At 47.4% G+C, this 18,709-nt stretch overlaps 1 protein-coding gene across 9 annotated transcripts in view; it reads right to left on the bottom strand.

The window, feature by feature from the left end:
• Nucleotides 1-18,709, bottom strand: part of PPIP5K1 (diphosphoinositol pentakisphosphate kinase 1) — a 141,020-nt gene that overhangs the window by 16,233 nt on the left and 106,078 nt on the right. The gene's annotated exons all lie outside the window — the stretch shown is intronic.

Raw genomic sequence — 18,709 nt, 5'->3', positions numbered from 1 at the left:
TGGGAGACGGTGTCAAAAGCTTTGCTAAAGTCAAGGAACAATAAGTCCACTGCTTTCCTTTCATCCACAGAGCCAGTTATCTCATCATAGAAGGCAATTAGATTAGTCAAGCATGACTTGCCCTTGGTGAATCCATGCTGACTGTTCCTGATCACTTTCCTCTCCTCTAAGTGCTTTAGAATTGATTCCTTGAGGACCTGCTCCATGATTTTTCCAGGGACTGAGGTGAGGCTGACTGGCCTGTAGTTCCCAGGATCCTCCTTCTTCCCTTTTTTAAAGATGGGCACTACATTAGCCTTTTTTCAGTCGTCCGGGACCTCCCCCGATCGCCATGAGATTTCAAAGATGATGGCCAATGGCTCTGCAATCACAGCCGCCAACTCCTTTAGCACTCTCGGATGCAACGCATCCGGCCCCATGGACTTGTGCACATCCAGCTTTTCTAAATAGTCCCAAGCCACTTCTTTCTCCACAAAGGGCTGGTCACCTCCTCCCCATGCTGTGCTGCCCAGTGCAGTAGTCTGGGAGCTGACCTTGTTCGTGAAGAGACAGGCAAAAAAAGCATTGAGTACATTAGCTTTTTCCACATCCTCTGTCACTAGGTTGCCTCCATCATTCAATAAGGGGCCCACACTTTCCTTGACTTTCTTCTTCTTGTTAACATACCGGAAGAAACCCTTCTTGTTACTCTTAACATCTCTCGCTAGCTGCAACTCCAGGTGTGATTTGGCCTTCCTGATTTCACTCCTGCATGCCCGAGCAATATTTTTATACTCATCCCTGGTTATTTGTCCAATCTTCCACTTCTTGTAAGCTTCTTTTTTGTATTTAAGATCAGCAAGGATTTCACTGTTAAGCCAAGCTGGTCGCCTGCCATATTTACTGTTCTTTCTACACATCGGGATGGTTTGTCCCTGTAACCTCAATAAGGATTCTTTAAAATACAGCCAGCTCTCCTAGTCTCCTTTCCCCCTCATGTTATTCTCCCAGGGGATCCTGCCCATCCATTCCCCGAGGGAGTCAAAGTCTGCTTTTCTGAAGTCCAGGGTCCGTATTCTGCTGCTTTCCTTTCTTCCTTGTGTCAGGATCCTGAACTTGACCATCTCATGGTCACTGCCTCCCAGGTTCCCATCCACTTTTGCTTCCCCTACTAATTCTTCCCAGTTTGTGAGCAGCAGGTCAAGAAGAGCTCTGCCCCTAGTTGGTTCCTCCAGTACTTGCACCAGGAAATTGTCCCCTACATTTTCCAAAAACTTCCTGGATTGTCTGTGCACTGCTGTATTGCTCTCCCAGCAGATATCAGGGTGATTGAAGTCTCCCATGAGAACCAGGGCGTGCGATCTAGTAACTTCTGCGAGTTACCGGAAGAAAGCCTCGTCCACCTCATCCCCCTGGTCCGGTGGTCTATAGTAGACGCCCACCACGACATCACCCTTATTGCTCACACTTCTAAACTTAATCCAGAGACTCAGGTTTTTCTGCAGTTTCGTACCGGAGCTCTGAGCAGTCATACTGCTCCCTTACATACAGTGCAACTCCCCCACCTTTTCTGCCCTGCCTGTCCTTCCTGAACAGCTTATATCCATCCATGACAGTACTCCAGTCATGTGAGTTATCCCACTAAGTCTCTGTTATTCCAATCACATCATAATTCCTTGACTTTGCGAGGACTTCCAGTTCTCCCTGCTTGTTTCCCAGGCTTCGTGCATTTGTGTATATTACCAGCTAGAGAGCGGGGGGAGCTTTTTGTAGTGATAATCAAGGTGGGCCATTTCCAGCAGTTGACGAGAACGTCTGAGGAACAGTGGGGGGGGGGGGAGGGGTGGAATAAACATGGGGAAATAGTTTTACTTTGTGTAATGACCCATCCACTCCCAGTCTCTATTCAAGCCTAAGTTAATTGTATCCAGTTTGCAAATTAATGCCAATTCAGCAGTCTCTCGTTGGAGTCTGTTTTTGAAGTTTTTTTGTTGAAGTATTAACACTTTTAGGTCTGTAATCGCGTGACCAGAGAGATTGAAGTGTTCTCCGACTGGTTTTTGAATGTTATAATTCTTGACATCTGATTTGTGTCCATTTATTCTTTTACGTAGAGACTGTCCAGTTTGACCAATGTACATGGCAGAGGGGCATTGCTGGCACATGATGGCATAGATCACATTGGTAGATGTGCAGGTGAACGAGCCTCTGATAGTGTGGCTGATGTTATTAGGCCCTATGATGGTGTCCCCTGAATAGATATGTGGACACAGTTAGCAACGGGTTTTGTTGCAAGGATAGGTTCCTGGGTTAGTGGTTCTGTTGTGTGGTTGCTGGTGAGTATTTGCTTCAGGTTGGGGGGCTGTCTGTAAGCAAGGACTAGCCTGTCTCCCAAGATCTGTGAGAGTGATGGGTCGTCCTTCAGGATAGGTTGTAGATCCTTGATGATACCATGTTCTCTGAGTATATAAATGTCCCCACTGTATTTTCCACTGTATGCATCCAATAAAGTGAGCTGTAGCTCACGAAAGCTTATGCTCAAATAAATGTTAGTCTCTAAGGTGCCAAAAGTACTCCTTTTCTTTTTGTGAATACAGACTGACACGGCTGCTACTCTGAAACCGTCCGTCCATTTGATAGTTTCTCATAGGCATCATGGCAGAAGTGGATTGTGAAAAGGGATTGAATGGGGAGGGCACGCCTTGCAGGCCAGCTCAGGGAGGGTATTCCATGCATAGCAGCAGCAGATGAAAAGAGAGGGCAGGAGTTCTTATAGATCCCAAGGCCAGAAGGGACCATTGTGACCATCTAGCCTGACCTCCTGCAACTGCCCCCAAATAATCCCTAGATCACAGCTTTTAGAAAACCATGCAGTCTTGATTTAAAAATCGTCAGGGATGGAGAGTTCACCACAACCCTTGGGAAACTGTTCCAGTGGTTAATTACTCTCATCTTTAAAAAAAAAAAAATCACACCTTATCTCCAGTCTGAATTTGTCTAGCTTCCACTTCCAGCCACTGGCTCTTGTTATACCTGTCTTTGCTAGACTCAAGAGCCCACTACTTAATATCTGACCCCATGTAGGTACTTATAGATGGTGATCAAGTCACCCTTTAACTTATCTTAGCCTTCCTTGTCTCCTGTAATTATCTAGTTAGCTTAACAAAGAGAAGTTTATTTGTGGCCTTTACATGAACACAATAGTGTGAGGTCCTAGCTTCCACATACACTGTCCCCAGCCAATGGCTCTCATTGCAGACTGCAAGGGAAGAGGAGTCCCCATGGTCTATGACCACTCTGACCCCACAGCTGAAACTACTAAGAGGGAAATTCAATGCCAGGGAGATCGCACCATGATCTCAACAATTTCCATCCCACCATCAACTTCAGCCTGGACCAGTCCACACAAGAGATCCACTTCCTGGACACTATGCTGCTAATAAGCGATGGTCACATAAACACCACCCTAAACCGGAAACCTACTGACCACTATGCCTACCTACATGCCTCCAGCTTTCATCCAGACCACACCACACGATCCATTGTCTACAGCCAAGCTCTACGATACAATCGCATTTGCTCCAACCCCTCAGACAGAGACAAACACCTACAAGATCTCTATCAAGCATTCTTACAACTACAATACCTACCTGCTGAAGTGAAGAAACAGATTGACAGAGCCAGAAGAGTACCCAGAAGTCACTTACTACAGGACAGACCCAACAAAGAAAGTAACAGAACGCCACTAGCTGTCACCTTCAGCCCCCAACTAAAATCTCTCCAACGCCTCATCAAGGATCTACAACCTATCCTGAAGGACGACCCATCACTGTCACAGATCTTGGGAGACAGACTAGTCCTTGCTTACAGACATTGCTGAAGCAAATACTCACCAGCAACCACACACCACACAACAGAACCACTAACCCAGGAACCTATCCTTGCAACAAAGCCCTTTGCCAACTGTGTCCACATATCTATTCAGGGGACACCATCATAGGGCCTAATCACATCAGCCACACTATCAGAGGCTCGTTCACCTGCACATCTACCAATGTAATATATGCCATCATGTGCCAGCAATGCCCCTCTGCCATGTACACTGGTCAAACTGGACAGTCTCTACGTAAAAGAATAAATGGACACAAATCAGACGTCAAGAATTATAACATTCAAAAACCAGTCGGGGAACACTTCAATCTCTTTGGTCACTCGATTACAGACCTAAAAGTGGCAATTCTTCAACAAAAAAACTTCAAAAACAGACTCCAATGAGAGACTGCTGAATTGGCATTAATTTGCAAACTGGATACAATTAACTTAGGCTTGAATAGAGACTGGGAGTGGATGGGTCATTACACAAAGTAAAACTATTTCCCCATGTTTATTCCATCCCTCCACCCCTCACTGTTCCTCAGACGTTCTTGTCAACTGCTGGAAATGGCCCACCTTGATTATCACTACAAAAGGCTCTCCCCCCCCCCCCACCCCGGCTCTCCTGCTGGTAATAGCTCACCTTACCTCATCACTCTCCTTACAGTCTGTATGGTAACACCATTGTTTCATGTTCTCTGTGTATATAAATCTCCCCACTGTATTTTCCACTGCATGCATCCGATGAAGTGAGCTGTAGCTCACGAAAGCTTATGCTCAAATAAATTTGTTAGTCTCTAAGGTGCCACAAGTACTCCTTTTCTTTTTGCTTATGTCGCTTATCTATCTTGGCTCCTCTATGATGCCTAAGTATTACTAAAGATCTTAATTATTATTTGCAGGCAGGAGCGTCTAGAGCCCCAATCAAGAATCAGGGCCCCAAGTGCTAACCTCTTTACAGATACACACATAACAAAGATGGGCCCTGCCCGTGAGCTACAATCTAAGTCAGAGGTGGGCAAACTATGGCCTGCGGGCCACACCCGGCCTGTGGAACTGTCCTACCCGGCCCCTGAACTCCTGGCCGGGGAGGGTAGCCCCCGGCCCCTTCCCCGCTTTTCCCCCTCCTCCACAGCCCTGTCACCGGGCAGGCGGCACTCTGGGCAGTGGGGCTGCGTGCTCACGTAGGGCAGCGCGTCTGGCTCCAGCCAGGCGGCACAGCTCCAGACATGCTGCTCTGAGCAGCATGGTAAGGTGGCTGGGGCCAGGGGGTTGGATATGGGGCGGGGGTCCCGGGGGGCAGTCGGGTGGCAGGGAGTGGTTGGATAGGGCAGAGGCTGGGGGGGGGGCAGGGGATGGGGAAACAGGGGGGACTGGATAGGGGTGGGGGTATGGATAGGGGTCGGTGCAGTCAGGGGACAGGGGGTGGGGTCCCGGGGGGTGGTTAGGGGCGGGGGTCCCGGGAGGGGATGGTCAGGGGACAAGGAGCAGGGGGGGTTGGATGGGTGGGGGATTCTGAGGGGGGCAGTCAGGGGGCCGGGGCCAGGCTGTTTTGGGGGCACAGCCTTCCCTCCCGGTCCTCCATACAGTTTCGCACCCCGATGTGGCCCTTGGGCCAAAAAGTTTGCCCACACCTGATCTAAGTCATAAGTGAGAGATAACAGATGCGGGAGGACACAGTGACCATGAGAGGGTATTTGTCAGCTTCGCACTGCTATCTAGCCATTGTTGAGGTTTTTGTAGGCATTGTGGAGAGGAGAGTTTTAAGGCAGGATTTGGGTGGTAGTTTTGTGATACTTGTGCACTAAAAACCCAACTGCACACAGAGAGACCACCAAGCAACCATCAGAGGTACACTTTTCATTCATTGCTAATTCAGGCTGGTTTGGCACCAAGTGACATCACACTGAAGGATGGGTGGACAATGCCCCAAAGCCAACCACAGCCAAGGAGCGGCACACGTCTGCTGCATATGTCTGCTAAAACTCTTAATGAAGTTTTCATGATAGCAGCTGATGTGAATCCCAAACCCAGTTAATCCTCACTAGAGGAAAAGGATGGTGTGGACACAGCTCACAAATTTTTGTGCAGTGACGGGAAAAGAGAACTCCAGCTGCTGCTGAAATTTTATTATTTGTTTAAATATACAATAAATATTAAGAGAAAACCCTGTAAAAAGCTAGAGGATTATGTAAAACACTAAGCAACATGGGTTTGTAAATAACAGATCTAGGGACAATCTCAACAGACCTCAGATGTTGAGCAGACCCCGTTCTGGTTAAACTATTTTGATACAGAACTCCAAGAAAAGTGCATGTACTGCAGAGAGTGGGGGAGGTGACTCAGTACAGAGCACTCTTCCATTTCAGTCGGTACTGCACCTATGTCCCAGAGCAGTGGCAGAGAGCACAGTGCTGCTAGATGAGAAACAAATTTGAGATGCTCACTGCTCAGCCCCGGCCATATGACAACTCGAGTAATTATATCCTAGCTAGGACTATACCTCCTGAAGTTTCACATGGATACTGTATACTTCCATTTCACTCACACATTGTTGTGTACATTGCTGAGCACCATTAAGGCACAGGCAGGCTGGACTGTCACACTGCATGCCAGAAGTAGCTACATTTCACTGGTGGATGAAATGACTGACATATTAAGGAGTCACAGGAGCAGGAAAGGAAGGGACAGAAAAGTTAAGTAACCCCTCCAAGGGCCTTTAAGCATTCCCACTCTGGGGAGATTCATGAGCTGTCCAGACCAGGTGGAAGGTGGGCTGAGGAATTCTCAATTAAATAAAGATTGTAGCATCACTCTCTCCAGCCCAAAATCAGAGAGGGAAAATAGTACTTGGTGAACATGTGGAGTGAACGCCAAGTAATTGCTCTACAATTCTCAGCAATACAGAAATGCCTGAAACAGGCCACAGAGAGAGCAGCAGCCCTGACTGAGCAAGTTCTACACCCTGCTGGGATAAGATTTTTGAACGTCTGGTTGCATATGGCATCCCACTGCTCTTTACCCACAAGCTTTAACCAGACATCTCCATCTATCCAAATCATAGAATCATAGAATCATAGAATATAAGGGTTGGAAGGGACCCCAGAAGGTCATCTAGTCCAACCCCCTGCTCAAAGCAGGACCAATTCCCAGTTAAATCATCCCAGCCAGGGCTTTGTCAAGCCTGACCTTAAAAACCTCTAAGGAAGGAGATTCTACCACCTCCCTAGGTAACGCATTCCAGTGTTTCACCACCCTCATAGTGAAAAAGTTTTTCCTAATATCCAATCTAAACCTCCCCCACTGCAGCTTGAGACCATTACTCCTCGTTCTGTCATCTGATACCATTGAGAACAGTCTAGAGCCATCCTCTTTGGAACCCCCTTTCAGGTAGTTGAAAACAGCTATCAAATCCCCCCTCATTCTTCTCTTCTGCAGGCTAAACAATCCCAGCTCCCTCAGCCTCTCCTCATAACTCATGTGTTCCAGACCCCTAATCATTTTTGTTGCCCTTCGCTGGACTCTCTCCAATTTATCCACATCCTTCTTGAAGTGTGGGGCCCAAAACTGGACACAGTACTCCAGATGAGGCCTCACCAATGTCGAATAGAGGGGAACGATCACGTCCCTCGATCTGCTCGCTATGCCCCTACTTATACATCCCAAAATGCCATTGGCCTTCTTGGCAACAAGGGCACACTGCTGGCTCATATCCAGCTTCTCGTCCACTGTCACCCCTAGGTCCTTTTCCGCAGAACTGCTGCCTAGCCATTCGGTCCCTAGTCTGTAGCTGTGCATTGGGTTCTTCCGTCCTAAGTGCAGGACCCTGCACTTATCCTTATTGAACCTCATCAGATTTCTTTTGGCCCAATCCTCCAATTTGTCTAGGTCCTTCTGTATCCTATCCCTCCCCTCCAGCGTATCTACCACTCCTCCCAGTTTAGTATCATCCGCAAATTTGCTGAGAGTGCAATCCACACCATCCTCCAGATCATTTATGAAGATATTGAACAAAACCGGCCCCAGGACCGACCCTTGGGGCACTCCACTTGATACCGGCTGCCAACTAGACATGGAGCCATTGATCACTACCCGTTGAGCCCGACAATCTAGCCAGCTTTCTACCCACCTTGTAGTGCATTCATCCAGCCCATACTTCCTTAACTTGCTGACAAGAATACTGTGGGAGACCGTGTCAAAAGCTTTGCTAAAGTCAAGAAACAATACATCCACTGCTTTCCCTTCATCCACAGAACCAGTAATCTCATCATAGAAGGCGATTAGATTAGTCAGGCATGACCTTCCCTTGGTGAATCCATGCTGGCTGTTCCTGATCACTTTCCTCTCATGCAAGTGCTTCAGGATTGATTCTTTGAGGACCTGCTCCATGATTTTTCCAGGGACTGAAGTGAGGCTGACTGGCCTGTAGTTCCCAGGATCCTCCTTCTTCCCTTTTTTAAAGATTGGCACTACATTAGCCTTTTTCCAGTCATCCGGGACTTCCCCCGTTCGCCACGAGTTTTCAAAGATAATGGCCAATGGCTCTGCAATCACAGCCGCCAGTTCCTTCAGCACTCTCGGATGCAACTCGTCCGGCCCCATGGACTTGTGCACGTCCAGCTTTTCTAAAAAGTCCCTAACCACCTCTATCTCCACAGAGGGCTGTCCATCTCTTCCCCATTTTGTGATGCCCAGCGTAGCAGTCTGGGAGCTGACCTTATTAGTGAAGACAGAGGCAAAAAAAGCATTGAGTACATTAGCTTTTTCCACATCCTCTGTCACTAGTTTGCCTCCCTCATTCAGTAAGGGGCCCACACATTCCTTGGCTTTCTTCTTGTTGCCAACATACCTGAAGAAACCCTTCTTGTTACTCTTGACATCTCTGGCTAGCTGCAGCTCCAGGTGCGATTTGGCCCTCCTGATAACATTCCTACATGCCCTAGCAATATTTTTATACTCTTCCCTGGTCATATGTCCAACCTTCCACTTCTTGTAAGCTTCTTTTTTATGTTTAAGATCCGCTAAGATTTCACCATTAAGCCAAGCTGGTCGCCTGCCATATTTACTATTCTTTGGACTCATCGGGATGGTTTGTCCCTGTAACCTCAACAGGGATTCCTTGAAATACAGCCAGCTCTCCTGGACTCCTTTCCCCTTCAAGTTAGTCCCCCAGGGGATCCTGGCCATCCGTTCCCTGAGGGAGTCGAAGTCTGCTTTCCTGAAGTCCAGGGTCCGTATCGTGCTGCTTACCTTTCTTCCCTGTGTCAGGATCCTGAACTCAACCAACTCATGGTCACTGCCTCCCAGATTCCCATCCACTTTTGCTTCCCCCACTAATTCTACCCGGTTTGTGAGCAGCAGGTCAAGAAAAGCGCCCCCCCTAGTTGGCTCCTCGAGCACTTGCGCCAGGAAATTGTCCCCTACGCTTTCCAAAAACTTCCTGGATTGTCTATGCACCGCTGTATTGCTCTCCCAGCAGATATCAGGAAAATTAAAGTCACCCATGAGAATCAGGGCATGCGATCCAGTAGCTTCCGTGAGCTGCCGGAAGAAAGCCTCATCTACCTCATCCCCCTGGTCCGGTGGTCTATAGCAGACTCCCACCACTACATCACTCTTGTTGCACACACTTCTAAACTTAATCCAGAGACACTCAGGTTTTTCTGCAGTTTCGTACCGGAGCTCTGAGCAGTCATACTGCTCCCTTACATACAGTGCTACTCCCCCACCTTTTCTGCCCTGCCTGTCCTTCCTGAACAGTTTGTAACCATCCATGACCAACCATCCAAATGCTACATCCCTTCCAAAAAAGGACCTTAAACATATAAAATGTCCCCTAAGCAGAATTTATCCTGAAAGGGAGAAAGCTAGAGATTCCATGAAGTCCAAAAAGGCCTTCACTGTTGTTCTTATTAATTGTACATGGAGGGGGCACTGATTCTGCAATGATGGGCAGCAGGGGCTCACCTCCTCCCCACACCTCTCCAGACCACATGTAGAGATGATGCAGTAACTGTCTGTGGTAGCCGACAGCAAAGCCAGTGAGCCTTCTCCCTGGTGGTAGTAGGCTGAGATAAATGCAGAGAGCATGTAGCCCGGGTGTTCTTCAGTTTTTCTCACACCTTATTCATTTTGGCACTAAAGTGCCCATGTCCTTTAAATAGTAAGCCCTCAGTCATGGATGGTAAAGCCTGAGAAATACAGCCAAGCACAGCTGAGGCTCAAACACATCAGAGTCTCGTAATGGATGGTGTTTTCCTTAAAGTCGCATCTCGTACGATCGAGAGACTGCAGAAGAATTCCAGCTTTAAAAAACTTTTTTTAAAAATAGTTTCTAGCTTTCAGAGCTGCAAAGAAAGGCTGGAAAACATGATGCAAGTGCCCGGGAAACATTCAAACCAGAGAACAAAATTAAGAAGTTACAGATTTTGAGTGCTATACCTTCTATTTCCAGGTTTCAAAGAAGGCAAGGAATTCTGTATGTGTAGCCGTATCAGATGCAGGAGAGGGCCTTGTATCAACTTTATCCATCCAGAAGTACTAAAGCTTGAACTTCCCTGAGGTGTAGCAGTGTTGTGTTCCCACTGCCACGGTTCTTCGGTAATACTGATAGAGATGATTTTCCAGAAGGTTCAGAAGGTGTGAGGTGCCAAGGCATCATCCCCATTGCACCAATTTAACTAAACTGGCTTCTGAAATATAAATCAGTCAGTCTGAGTGGCTAACACTGAGTGAGCTTAACTCTGTTTGTGGCCAGGCCTGGAAACATGCAAAAGCCCTTGAAGAAGAACAACTCCTTTCTGCATAAAGTTTCTTCTGTGTCGTCTTTCCCCAATGATTTAAGTTTGAAGTTAATTAGAGGACAGTTTGGAACGGTCTTTAAAAGAGTCGTATATTTTCACCTTTTGAACCTTGTTCTAACATTTGCTTTGACCACTGAAATCAGACACAACCTACTGTCAAAATTTCAAACTTTTTTTTATATTTAAATCTTTAATAAGAACTCACACAGATGATGACTGTCATGACATTTGAGAGCAGAAGTTTTTAAGTCACTAAAGGCATTATCCCTGTCACAACTTCCATAAGAACTCTGTTCCATCTATGCCAATATTTTATTTTGTTAAAAAGTAAGTTTTTAGTCAAGATTTGGATACTTCAGTTTTTGGATTGGAATCTTCTGATTTCTCCTGTCGATTTTTTTTCTTCTTGGCTCTAACTACAATGTTCTAATTAAGTGGGTTTTAAATCACTAGCTTTCTCTTTACAACTCAAAACTATAACACTGAACTATTTTAGTTTTTAATTTCCTTAGCATTAGACACATACCTCTCTTGTGCTTTAACAATAAACATGCTCCATGACCCCTCAAAACATCCAGCTACAATGGTTGGGATATCAGGGGACAAAGCTTGGGTTCTTGTTTGAGCTCTAGTAGACACAGGAAAGAGATCGGCGAGATCTCCAGCAGGGACAGCTCTCTGCTCTGGCTTCAGAGCAGCCTGGTTTGTCCAACCCCCTCTTCCCTTGAAGCAATCTTGCCTCTTTTTAGTCTTTGTTTCTAGGAGACCAAGGATAATTCTAATCACATTGGTACAGCAACAGCCATCTCATCTCTTGATGGATGACAAGGGCCATATTGAGAAAAACCAAATTGTTTTGCAGAAATTCCCCTCCTTCCGTATCTTCAGAACCTGGGGTCTGTTTCTTCACAGTGTGAAAAGCCAACCTTTCTGCACCTGTCCCCCTTTCTTCTTCAATTCAGAAAGGACAAGCGGATTGATGCAACACAACACACACGGTTCAGCAAACCACATACACCAGCAGGTTTTATAGTGTAAGAATATCTGGGCTGGCCAGCACCAGATGGATAATTTCCTTTCACACAAAAGGATATCCCCTCCTACCCACTTTAAACCAGCCAGAGGCACTACCCCCAAGATTTCCACACTCCTGAAGACGAGAAACACATAGAAGAACAGGAAGCTATCACACCATTTAGATCTGATGCTGAAATTCCCTGCCCACTCCCTTACAAGCAGGGACCAATTCCCATAAATGAAACAGATGCCATGCAATGCAGACACACAAGCAGCTCTCCAGTCCTACATTAATCCAGCCTCTCTGAAAAGCAGTGCACCTCCCTCAAGCAGCTCACTTTCCATGCATTTCCAAAGGAGAGGTTACTTACCTTGTACAGTAACTGGAGTTCGAGATATCTGTTTCTCTGTGAGTGCTCTATTCTAGCATGTGTGCACACCTGTGCACCCTCGATTAGAGGGTTTTTTTTGTGGTCAGCAGTGTCTGTGGGTCCAAGCCTATGCCCTAGACACCCTCATGCTCTAATATGAGGGCATATAGGGGGGCAAATTTGCTGCCACTCCAGTTCCTTTTCAATGACAAAAGTTCACCAAGAGACTCCGAGGCAGATGGGTAATGGAGCACCAAATAGGGATACACATCTTGAAGCACTCCAGTTACCGTACAAGGTAAGTAACCTCTCCTTCAAGCAGAGTCCCTAGGGGTACTCCTGAGCAACATCTTCAACATGGAGAAGGGTGCTGAGGAGGTGGATTCAGTCAAGATCATACAACAGGGTCACCGAAAGCCGCATCAGCTATGGGAACAGTGACAAGAGCACAGTGCTGGGAGAGCACGTGTATCAAAGGCCAGGTGGCTGCTCTGCTGGGATAGGTATGTTTCTCAGCAGGGCAACAGAGGTAGATTGAGCCCTGCTGGAGTGAGCCATAACTCTCGAAGGGGAGCAAACTGCTTAATCTTCGTTGAAGGTTAAGGTGCAGCCTGCAACCCATTTGGACAGCAAGTGAAAATCCCTCGTCCTTTCATGCATTCTGCTATTGAGATAAGAAGTCTCAGTGTAGCCCCTAAAGGACCCAGTCCCGTCTTGAAAAAGGCAAGACCTTTTCTTACACCCCAGCATACAAAGGCTTGGGATAAAATCACCAGTAGGTGAATCTGTTGGTTGATGTGGAATTCTGAGGCTACGTTAGGAAGGAAGCGAGGGTGTGGACATAGTATCACCCTGGCACAACTGAACACCATGCATAGCGGGTCAGCCATCAAGGCTCCACGCTCCCCTATCCTCCTGGCCAAGGTGATGGTTATAAGGAATGAGGTTTTAAGAGGATGGAAGAGGGAACAGTTTGCCATAGGTTCAAATGGGGATTTCCTCAACGCACTGAGGACTAGGTTGAGGTCCCATGGTGGAGCTGGTTCTTTAACTGGAGGGAATAGGTTGAAGAGGCCTTTGAGAAACCTCATCATGGTTGGGTGGGTGAAGATTGAAAGTCCCTCAGTGGGGGAGCGAAAGGCTGCAACAGCAGCTCAGTGAACTCTAATTGAACGCTGAGATAATCCTGTAGTTTTTAAATTGAAGAGGTAATTGAGAACGTGTGTTAGACGGGAGTCAAGAGGAAATAGAGATTGGTGACTGCACTAACTCTAGAAGCATTTCCACTTCTGCAGGTAAGTTTTTCTCATTATAGGTTTTTTTACGGTGAAGCAGCACTGTTTGCACCTCTGGGGAGCAAAATAATTCTATACCAGAGAGCCATCTGGTAGCCACTCCTGGAGGTGAAGTGCTGAGAGGTTCAGGGGGTGACAGAGCCCAACTCTTGGGTGAGAAGATTCACTGTCAGGGGAAGGTGGAGATGCAGTCAGAGGTATTCAAACCAGCTCTCGGAACCATACCTCTCTCAGCTATGGCGGAGCTATGAAAATGGCTACTAATTTTTATTGTTTCAATTTGTTCAGACCCTTGAGCAATAGGGGAGTCAGAAGGATGAGCACACAGCACTATGTGAGGCCAAGGAATAATTAGGGCACCTCCCATTGAGTTGTAGCTGTGCCCTTCCCTCAGGCAGAACTGCCTGCACTTTTCATTGGATAGAGCTGCAAGGAGCTCGGTTTGTGGATGGCCCCAGGTAAGAGATTTCTTGGAATACCTCATTGTTCAGTTCCCACTCACGTTCGACGCTGAAATGTCTACTGCGTTCAGTAGTCCTGGTAGATAAACCACTGTTACGCACCAGATTCACAGTTTTATGGATTCGGTGCATAAGGATCAGGATCTTGCTCCTCCTTGCCGATCAATATAATACATTAGTGCTGGACCACAGAGAAGCATGCTTATTGACAGGCCCCTGATGTGTGGAAGGAAGTGCTGGCGAACATAATGAACCACTCAGAGCTCTAATACATTGATATGGAGGATTGCCTCGAGGGGACCACTTGCCCTGGATATGAGGGTTTTGAAAGCGTGCACCCCCTCCTATCAGAGAGGCATCTGTAGTGATGATTCTTGGGGAGAGGGCTGTAAGAACTGAACCCCTATGCACACATTCTGCAGATCCTTCCACCAATTTAGAGACTAGCCATCCCTCCAGGGTACGGGCACTGGCTTGCATAGGCGGTGTTTGTTGCAGATGTAAATGGTTCTGAGCCAGGCCTGAAGACACCAGGAGCATAGTCTTGCCAAGGATATCACAAATGTACAGGCTGCCATATGGCCCAGATGTTGTACATAAGCTTTTGCTGGCTCTGTTGTATTGTCAAGACAAGGCTGGACAGTGTCAAATCTGTCCCTGGGCAAGTATGTTCCAGCAGTGGAGGAGTCCAGAGTAGCTCCCACAAAGTCTATTCATGGGGTGGGTGTCAGAGTGAAGTGGAGGACCAGTGACTGGAACAGAGATAAGGCCTTGCTGGTTGCAGTCTGCTTCGAGGAATGACTGACCCTTCAGGAGCCAATCATCCACAAAGAGAAAAAAAGATTATTCCCATCTGATGAAGAAGGGCTGTGGTGGTCAACACAACTTTGATAAGACCCTTGGAGCAGTGGAAAGGCCAAAAAGGTAGGACACGACACTGCTAGTGGTCTCTGCCCATCCTAAAGCGTAGGAAATGCCTGTGTGAAGGATGTATAGCTATATAGAAATAAGCATCTTGGAGACTTAGGGAGACAAACCAAATACAAAACCTGACTCCAGAGAGGAATCATCACTACTAAGGTTACCATTCTGAACTGCTGAGCATAGACAAAGGTGTTTAGTGTCCTTGGGTCCAGAACCGGTCTCCATCCCCCATTTTTCTTTGGGACCAGGAAGTACCTGAAATAAAATCCTTTCCAGACAAAGACCAGTGGGACGGGTTCAACTGCCTCCAGTGTTAGGAGGATTGTATCTCCTGCCTCAAGAGACTCCCATCAGAGGAGTCCCTGAAGAGGGAGGGAGTGTGGCTGGATGGAGTAACCTGTAGATATCACTTGTAGGATCCATCTGTCTGAGGTGATGGGCTCCCAGGAAGGAAGGAAATGGGTGAGACGGTCCCCATAGGGGAGGAGGTGGGATAGATGGAGTGTAAAATCTGGAGCAGGAGAGAGAGTTCATGACCCAAGACCACCAGGTCAAAATGGTCGTTTTGAAGATGTTGCCAATTGGGAGGTCACAATAGAGGACTGTCCTCTCAGAGAACCTGAGCTTCTTCCTTGGGGGCTCAGCAGTTCTTGTGGGCTGGCAGTGGACTGGGTTTGACCACTGAGCCACCTGCAACCTACTGTACTTTCTCTTTGTCATAGGTGTATAGACGCCCAGAGATTGTAGCATGGCCTAAAGTCCTTAGAGTGAACGGACCCATCCACGGCATCACTGAACAACATGGGTCCCTCAAAGGGAAGGTTTGAGGGTATTTTGTACCTCCCAACACAGACCAGAGGACTGCAGCCACAAAGCTCTGCACATGACTATTGCGGTAGCCAGGGAATGAGCAACTGCGTCAGTAGGTTCTAGTGAGGCTGTTATAAGGGCTTGAAGTTGTTCCCTCTGATCCTGTAGCAAGTGGTCAACAAAAGGATGAAAATTGGGAAGAATTCATGAAATTGTGTTTTGGTATCAGGGCTTGGTAACTGACTGCTCTGAACTGCAGTGTGGCTGAAGGGTAGCTTTTTCATACCCAGAAGGTCCAGTCTTTTTTGTTCTTTATCAGACAAAGTAGAATGGAACAGATGTTGTCTGTTCCATTTGTTGACTGCTGCCACGACCAGGGAGTTGAGTGTAGGATGGAAAAGAAATATTCTGATCCTTCGGGAGGGAGGTAGCACTTTTTGTCTGTCGGCTTTTATGTAGGCAGTATAGTAGCTGGGATTTGCCACACAGAATGTGCAGGGGCCAGTGGAGCAGCATTAATGGGAAAGGCAATTTTGCCCCGAGGAAATGTGTGAAGGATGTCCATCAAGGAGTGTTTGAGGTTCCTGTATCTCCTCCAATGGAATATATAGGGTCTACACTACATGCTTCATAAGATCCTGAAATTCCTGAAACGTCAGTATAAGATGGTGAGGGGGGCATGAGCCTTGTCTGGGGAGCAGAAGGATGTATGGGAAGGCAAAGATTCTTCTTCCATAGGTTGCTCTTGCTTCCCTGTAAGATCCTGCTGTGTGGAAGGATCCAAGGGTGCTAGCTGCTGCTCTTGATGTGCCCTCCTACGAGATGGGACCCTGTAGAACTGGTCACCATAAGGGGCTCCAGTGCTCCAATAAGCCTACTGTGGTGGTTGTAAGGGACAGGATCCCACTGTTGTCCTTGCCAGGGTTCAGAGGTATCGCCTGGATAGGAATTTCATGATCAGGAGGTACTCTGAGTGAAGGAGGTTGAAAAGAGGAATGCTTTATGACACTTCAAAATTAGATGTGTCATTTTCTGTTTCAATTGGAGGGGCAAATGGTGTCGGTACTGGTGGTTGAGTCAATACCAGGGCCCAAAAAGGGGCCTGTAATTGCATCAATACTGGAAGCTGTTGATATGAAGGTACCAGACAGTGTCAAGTCAGTAACTGAGAGAAGTATGTCTGTGTACCCTCAAGGGAGGACTGGAGGCTGTGATGGCACTGGAGGATGAGACATGGTTGAAGACAGTGGTGGAGGAAATGCAGACTCCAGCAGATGAGGCCGTACACCAGTGGGGAGTGTCTTTCAGTACCCCTCAGCAGAGGTGACTCAGGGTACTCCAGGATCCAAAGGTCCACATGGATCAAAAGATTGGATGGTACTGGGGACCCGAGGTAGGAAACATTGGGAGTCAGACTATCTGGTGGTGTCAATAGCCACCGGTGAGGTGCTCTGCTCTGGTTCAATAACAGTTGGCTGCGTGCATGTTCCCTCTGTGTGCTGCCCCAGCTCTGCACAGATAGCCGACACAGCAGACCCCGAGAGAACCCCCAAAGACCACGGACTCTAGTAAGGTACGAAGGCACCTGGCCAGGTTTATTGTCAAACAAAGCACAGTAATAGTTTCCTATAGACAATGGACACAGCTCAGTCAGTGGCAGGACACTCTGCCCCCTAGGCTGGACAAAGATATGCGCTCCCAGACCTATTTTTATACAGTTGCAGGACAGATTACTCACCCCTACTGACGTATTGAGGTACAGACCCTTGACTCATTAGGGTGCTGTCTCCCCCTTTGATCATGTTGGTTCAAACAAACACATCTGTCCATCATGCTGTCCTTTTGACCCTGTCTTTGGGATGCACCTGGCTGTTCCTTGTTATCTCTGTGAAGTGTCCTTGTACCGGGATGTCCAGGTGCCATCTTGGCACACGTTCCTCTTATTACCACTTATATCATTAGCGCGTGCTTTCTAGGAGTCCTTTTCTTGCCAAGTTCTGCAATTAGGGCCTGCCTCTGGCTCACAAACCAGCTTTGCTTAGCAATGCCTGGAAGTACTTTGGTTCAGGCTTTAGGTCTCAGACCAGGCCTCTGATACAAGGGTTTATGTTTCAGGGCCTCTTACTACATCTGTTGTTACTGAGATGGTACTAAAGTACAGTCAGCACATCCTTTATGTCTGATTGCCAGAGGCAGTACAGACAATGATTTTGGCTTAGCTCTGGAGTGCTTACATCTTGGAGGCACGGAGTCCAGTGGCAATGTAAGTACCCCTTCAGGTAATTTACCAGACGGTTTCTTGATATGCAGCATAGTGACCTTAGCGAGTGCTGTGATCTCAGTTCCAAAGGGGATGGAAGCCTCAGAGGTACCTGTAATGGGGGACAACATCTCCTGAGACCCAGACTGAGAGGTTGACTTTCCCTTTCTCTTCTCCTATTCTGGGAAAGGCGACGTTCTCTTCTTCAATGGTTTAGATAGTTCTGAAGGGCCCCCAGGTCTTTGCTTACTGTCACAGAAGAGATGGGTTACTGGAGCTCTCTGAGCATCTGACATATAGGGGGATGACTCAGATCCTGTGGGTCTCAGCAAATGCTCCATTAACAGGAGTTTGAGCCTGTTCTCTCAATTTCTTAGATCTACTCTTAAACCCTGAGCAGATTGGACATTTGGAAGGGACGTGAGACTCCCTGAGGCAGCTTAAATGTCCACTGTTGTGAGGGAAAGATTTATGGCATGTCTGGCAGGTTTGAAGCCCAAGGGCCTGGGCATAACCCACACTTGAGCCCATGGTTCAAAGGCCTGAACTGGGCAAAAAGGAGGAAGGGAGGGGAACCTATTAAAAAGCACAAATTGTGCTAAACTAAAATAAAGAAAAAAATACTAAGAAAAAGAAAATTTTCACAAGAGGCGTAGCCAGCCTTGACGCCAGCTAGCAAACACCGTGATGCTCGGTTTCAAACTGCAAGCAACTGAGAAGGAACCGGGAATGGCAGCGGGTCCACCCCTCCCTATATGCCCTCGTAGTGGAGCATGAGGGTGCCTAAGGCTCTTGCACAAACTCACAGACACAGCTGACAAAATGTCTCCAATCCAGAGTGCACAGCTGCACGCACATCCTGACACTGAGCACCCATAGGCGCACTACTCGAAAAAGCAACAGGTTTATCTCATGG

This window comes from Caretta caretta, chromosome 10 (assembly GCF_965140235.1).
Source record: "Caretta caretta isolate rCarCar2 chromosome 10, rCarCar1.hap1, whole genome shotgun sequence".
Lineage (NCBI taxonomy): Eukaryota > Metazoa > Chordata > Testudines > Cheloniidae > Caretta > Caretta caretta.
The sequence above is the reverse complement of the archived record's forward strand: the minus strand, read 5'-3'. Positions and strand labels throughout refer to the sequence as shown.